The sequence below is a fragment of the Dysidea avara genome, chromosome 10 (assembly GCF_963678975.1).
Source record: "Dysidea avara chromosome 10, odDysAvar1.4, whole genome shotgun sequence".
NCBI classification, from domain to species: domain Eukaryota; kingdom Metazoa; phylum Porifera; class Demospongiae; order Dictyoceratida; family Dysideidae; genus Dysidea; species Dysidea avara.
This window is the reverse complement of record NC_089281.1, coordinates 13431068-13437998: the sequence shown is the minus strand read 5'-3', so window position 1 is coordinate 13437998 and position 6931 is coordinate 13431068. Positions and strand designations below refer to the sequence as shown.

At 38.3% G+C, this 6931-nt stretch overlaps 1 long non-coding RNA gene across 1 annotated transcript; it reads left to right on the top strand.

Moving 5' to 3' along the window:
- Nucleotides 1–78: 78 nt before the first annotated feature.
- LOC136236448 (uncharacterized) lies at nucleotides 79–5086 on the top strand. Its single transcript, XR_010692131.1, has 3 exons — nucleotides 79–192; nucleotides 655–765; nucleotides 816–5086. It is a non-coding gene; the product is annotated as an uncharacterized lncRNA (long non-coding RNA).
- The last annotated feature ends 1845 nt before the right edge of the window (nucleotides 5087–6931 follow it).

Below are 6931 nucleotides of genomic sequence, written 5' to 3'. Positions count from 1 at the left end.
AGGTAAAATATTTAAAGAATGTAATCCTCGTGGAACAGGAAGTTGATGAGTCACATGTTGATTTGATCACGTGAGTCACGTGATTGCGTAATAAAGGAGTAGTTTCTCGAACAGTTTCCAGCGGCTTGGTATAACGATCTCAGCGCTTCGTTGGAGATGAGCACACAATGTTAATCCCTATAGACAAAGAAGGTAATATATTTTTCTTACCACACAGAATAATGTTCTGACCATCATGATCATATTAAATTTTAGTTAATAGCTAATTGCTGTCAGACAGCATACACGTGGACATAATATAGTTGCAGAAAAATCTTTTAAAACACTCTAAGATGAAGAAATGTTTGTTTGTTTGTTCAAAGTTGTAGTAAATTCAGTCCTACAATGTTGCTATGTATATCACATGCGGTACTAGTGCCGGTCTGTTCTTTTCAGGCCAGCAATTGGTGGTGAAGTACTTATGCTTGTCCTGTCTTGAAATGAAAGTGTATGTAGGGCATCAAACTGTGCTGTTAGGATGAAGTGGTAAAGTAGTGGGAGTGGCTCATCCATTAACAAGAGCTGCAATGAATAGAATAGTCATATCTATGCATGGCCTGGTTAACTGCTACCAACATATATGTGATGGTGATGACACTCAGCATTTTATACCAGCTATAGCTCTTCTGATGGCAACATTGAAGGTAAAAAGACTGAACAAACAACAGCCGGAACCATAAGGATACAAATGGAATTACGCAGCTTAGGCTCAGAAAATGATACAAGGTCAGTTCAATTCTCTGTAAAGGTGTAGCTTATGCACCAGCCATTTAAAGGTGAAGTCTCTTAACAACACCCTAATTCAAATAGCAGAACCACAGAGAGGGGGGAATCTAGCCCGTAACCACTACTTAAAAGGTTTGTGTTTCAGATCAAACACAAGGGTAAAGAAAACATTAAACCAAAAGTCAGTGGTGACACCTGGCACTGTGACAAATATGAACGACTGTCTTACCATCTGCCAATAGCCTAATTGTTATGTCTTTAGCAATTACAACTGTTAGTGATACAATGCAGAAGGATGAACAGACTGCTCAGGATGTTATATATCTAGCATGAATGAATTAAATCCTTTTACGGCAGAAGGTGACAGTTTTGTCACCAAAACCATGACTCCATCCAGTTAGAATTAGAGAATACAGAACTATCATCGTGACTTAGATCACCCAGATACCACTAGTCAGTAGATCTAAGGGGCTTCCAGCTCCAAGATGAAGCAGCCATTCGGACTACTGAGGACAATAGTAAAATGGTTTCCTCAGTGGAAGAGAAAACCAACATGATACCGTCCCTGCCCAGCAACTCAATCAGCTGTAATAGAGGTGGTAAGATTCATGGCATGTTGTTTACTGTAGCAATCATAGTCTAATAAATAATATAAGACGTCCGTGTGAATCGCATTATGTAATTCCATCTTGTACGATCTGACATAGTGAGTAACTTGTACAAAACATGTTTACTATTCATGATATGATGACGTGTTGATGGATACAGAGAATGTGTGAAATGTGAACTAGCCATAAACCCCGTAAGTACTTGGGTCAGTGATTTGTCGTCACCTGAAAGCAGTGAATTAATGGAATTGGGTGTGTGATGTTGCAAAAATGAAATCTTACAAGATATAATTGCTGTTATTGGCTCAAATGTTTTCTTATTTGGGTATTTCCATTAATGTGTTAAATGCTTTATTTACCATCCAGTTCTCATCGTGTATATAGCTATGTTTGTAATAATCTTACCCTTGACAAGTGATAGATCTGCTTGCATGTCCACCAAGTATTCCTAGCACTTCATATCTGATATACAATAGGAAACCCACACTTGGTAATTTTGTTACAATAAGTTCATTACAAGACAATTGAACTATCTCTCTTGTTGCTGTGATTGAATAGAAAAGTCCATAAATCAGATTACTAACTGGTCATAATCTCTGTGCTGTTTACCACTTTTTGGATTAGTGTTTTGTTTTTTGCCAGTGTAGTCTTTGAGATGAAATCAGCTCTGTATAAGCAAAATGGTGAGCGCAGATCATGCCTCAGAAAGGAGAGGCATGAAAGAAACCACAGCACTGGACAAAACGAAGTTTAGTGATGCTGAGGGTAAAGTTGAATTGACTGATAATGACACCAGTATGTTACGGGAGACAGGAAAGTTAATTGTGGTAGCAATGGCTGGTTGTCCGACTTTGTGGGAGTTCTTTCCAGTAACTGATGATTCAGGTAGTACTAAGGGGAAAACAGGCTTCAGAAATGGTTGACCCAAAACAATTAAACTACTAACAAGTTAACTACACCACCACCAACAAGAAACTGACCATTTGATAAAGTTTGATAAAGAAATTAATTAAAACTACTAACTTAATATATCATGAAGACAAGACAAGCAACCCATTAGTTACCAGTGAGAAAGTGTTCATAGACTAATAATGCAGTCAGAATGGCTGCAGAGGATGTTGCAGCTAGAGAGAATCTTTCTACATCCATAATCCCACAAATGAAGATCACATGACCAAGACAGAGAAACCCTACAAGATTCAAATAAAGTTGACACTAATGTATACGAGATCCTAAAATGGTCAACACTAATAAATAATTAGTGTTGCATATACAAAGTCCTTAATGTGTGTGTGTACTTGAAGTAATGGCACATGAGTGGTCACACACTTTACTCAATAAGGAACTATGAATTAGCTTGTTACATTTTTCCCTTGTAAGCTCATACCACTTCCTAGAATTTCTCTCAGTGTCTTAGAAGATATGTTATACTATTATCAAAAGAAAAATGCTTGTGATTTTATTCATTGTAGGTAATCCCACTAAGTGTTGTGAAGTTGGTTACATTGGCTGTCAGTATGGTGCCAATGTTGCTATTGATATAATTTTGTAGAGTGTATTAGGGTGGGTTTCAGTTGGTACGTGATAGATTATATTCATATTAATTCAGTTTTAAGGTGATAAATAATCTATGTCCATAAGTTTTGAGGCCATGGATAAGAGTGCCATTAAATTGTACATCAATGAATGGCTGCAACTGGAACAATAAACAACGTCATTACAAAAACTCGCGTGTAATGTGTGTGTGCTGTACTGTACAAATCACAGCTGTATAGATACAGATCACTTCCTAAACCTTGGGTTTTTGTGAATGTGTCATTATAGTGGCTCTTACCCATTGGAGTGTGCAGTTCTCCTTTGTGAGGCTTGACACCGGCATGAGCGCACCCAGTTAGTGCATGCATGTCAAGTGATACATCCCGGCTGGGCTCAATCTAACCTCATGATTGCTGTCAGCATTAACTAGCTAATATCTTTTGCCCAGTGGTCATCACAAGGAAGTGCTGACCAATATGTCATTAAAATACACACACATGCAAACTGCAATGGATTGAAGTTGATGATTTATCCGTACTGAACATATTAGAAGTGATGCATTTACATATTGTATATTCGTTTCATATTCTACCGCTGTACTGTCATGCAAGTGAAGATGTGGGCACACGAATCTCAGTGACCTTGTGATAAGTTGACAGCTTCCCCAGTCAATACCTGTTACAGCACACAGGTACTCCAGTTGAGGTCATAGCAGCAATTTTTTATCCCTTGAATTCCTATGCCACAGAGCAATCTATTGCAACTGACTCAGTATTTCCAAATGGATGGAGCCTGGAGTATATCACCCAAATAGCAGGATTACTAACTAATTAGACTGAACGCTAAGGTGTATAGGTACTGCCAAGTGATCAAGTCAGTTTGTGTGACTTGCATTTGGAGCATGTGACAGTTTTGGAAGATAAAAGGTTTGATGAATTTATCACTGACACATATATAACTACCATAACAAGTTGATGCATTAAGTTTGGTGGATTTCCCAGGTTTACAGAACTTAAATTTGTATCATTTATGGTATTGTCTTGTTACATATGCAAGCAATTTTGCATGCATTTAGCATCCATCAAATTTAATGTTAGCCAAGAGGTGCAGAATTGATGAAATATCAAGACAGAGTAAGCGAAGAGACCAAAAACATTGTAAAAGAAAAGGGAATTCAGTGTAAAAAGTGAATGCATCATATTATACGCAAGTACATTTGTACTGTGTCTTAAAAGAGTTACGTGGTATAGAATTAGAAGCAGAGCCATATATGGCAGTGATTGTACTAAAGCTTACCTTGATAATGAAAAACATGTTGATTTGATGATATTTTTGGAGAGATGGTCCAGCAACTCTGACTCATCAACATGTCTGGGAATGAGCTACTGTAACTAGTCAACCATACTGACATGCAAGTAAGCCATCAAGGAAACATTTGTTAGCACCTTATTCTAACCTAAACACTTTCTGTTAAGCCTAAACTTGTTTTGTTCCTATTTGTACCTGCTACAGGAATACACACCAGCTTTCTTGTCCAAGTGAGGATACATAATTATGTTGCACTACTGACATCCTACCTGTACACGTACACACCTTGGAAGAGAGCCATCCGGTGGACGATGCTCTGGTTGAAGAATCCACATTAGATCCCCCATGTCAAGGACGAGTAGTTATACATTTGTGTCAAGCTATATCCTGGCTTCTTCTAAAAGACCTTTGGAAGGTCTGACAGTTAAAAGAGTTAGGTTCAGAATCCACTCCTCCATTAACTAATTGTTTCCATAAATCCCAATTTGAGCTTGTCGGTACCATAAACAGTCATTGATTGAAAAGTTCTTTAAGTCCTGTCTAACTTTGTCTTTCCACCATAGTTTCACACCATGAGTTGGTCGTGCCCTTGGAAGCTATCCAAACAGAATCCTCTTTGGTATGCGGTAATCAGGCATGCACTCCACATGTCCCAACCATTTAAATCTACTCAAACTTAACAGAATATTAACAGACTCTCGCATACTGAAACAGGGTCTCTAGCTTCTTCACAAGTACCTGAGCACACACACACACACACACACACACACACACACACACACACACACACACACACACACACACACACACACACACACACACACACACACACACACACACACACACACACACACACACACACACACCAATGACAGTCATGCAGCTACTGCCACACAGTGTGGAATGCCTGCATGTGCACCACTCAGGCACTTGAGTCTTGTGCAGGCAAATCCTCCTGGAGCAGGAGTAGTGACCCACAGCAGGTCTCACGGAGAGAACAATCAACCCCAATACCACTAAACTAGATAAGGACAGTTGGGCATTGCTTCCCCATGTACCAGTGACTAAAGTTTCTTGCTCAAGGAAACAACACCAAGTTGGCATAACCAGGCATTGATCCAGGAACATTTTGCGTATACTTTGTTTCATAATCACAGCTGAAGGACTTGTTGGGTATAAACATGCATTTCAAGGAGCCAAGCTGCAAGGGATCATATCTTAATCTGTTTTCAAGACAAACACAGCTATTTCATTTCCCTAGCTAACTTATAAATGAGAAATGAGACATATTCACAAGCATTGTTTTTGAATATTGAAAAAGTTTATTCCAGTAAAATCCCTACCAATTTCAGTTACTTGATTTTAAAACATTTAGTTGTATGGTATATAAAAACAATGAATACAAGAATACCTTTCAAAGGTGTTGCATGTTAGGCACATGCAAAATCAACAGAATGTAATAACAACTGAACATAATGACAGCAGCACATAATCATCAGTCAAATGGCAATTGCCCAGTGGTTTACACTGTTAAAACAAAAGTGCTATGCTAGCACCTAGAGGTGCTATTTTTTAGACTGGAGGAGTCAAAATGTAATGCAGCCTAGCATTTTGGTGCTAACATGGCATTTATGGGTGCTACCATAGCGCATTAGTTTTAACAGTATAGTGTCTGTATCATATTATGATGGTGGCTATAGGCTCCATTGTATGTATTTTTAGAGTTCAATCTTAACAAATCCATCAGTAAAATGTGTTTGTTGAATAATGACTTCGGAAAGCACCAATACAGCTAAGACTTCCATTACAAATTAGTGTCAGTATTATAACACAATTATAAAGTGTGCAGGCGATTTAATAAACAACTGAGCTAGACCACAAATCCAGAATCCATATATCAATTCACGACTCAACTTGCCAAGTTATAGAGTTGGTAATAGTAGGGATCTATATTGTGGTCCACACACTATTTAGGCTATTCTTGAGCCTTTCCACTACTCTTGGCACTGTCTACTTTAATAGCAAAATATAATGTCCTGGAGTCTCTGGTGCATTAAAACTGAGTAAACAGCTGTGTCCTGCTTGTTGTATACATGGGTATATTTTTATTGCCCTTGCAGTTGAGGCATATTGTTACATTGGCCAACTAATAACTGGCAGTGCAGGGTTCAGTATTTAGACATTTTTTGCTGTATCAGCTTCTCAACAATCTTAGGTGTGAGGTACTTTTGTATGGCTTTGTTGTGCTAGGGTCATAACTAAAGATTTTAAAGGGAGTTTCCAACAGCAGTATTGAGTTATTGATGCAGGGGTCTGGGAGTGCAGTCCCCAACCGCTGTGGGACCAAGGACATTTAATGACTCAAAACTCAACAGATTGCCAGTTTAATACATGAATTAATAGTAAAGGTTTTGATAGTATAACATTATCAGGAAACGCTAGTTGGCAAAGATGGATTTAAAGCAACAAAATACTACATTGATTTCTATCAAGGATGCATTTTGTGCACACAAGTGATACCATATAGCCGGAAAGTTTGGCGGGAAGAAATTTTGGTGAATTTGCCACGATAGGATTTTGGGAAGAAAAAGTTTGGCAAATTGGTTGAGCTAATACAGATTTGTATTGGATAAACGATTTGGTGGATTTTAGTTTGGTGCCAAATTCACCAAACTTTCCGGGTAGCTATATGGTACTGGAGCTCTTCTTTCCCA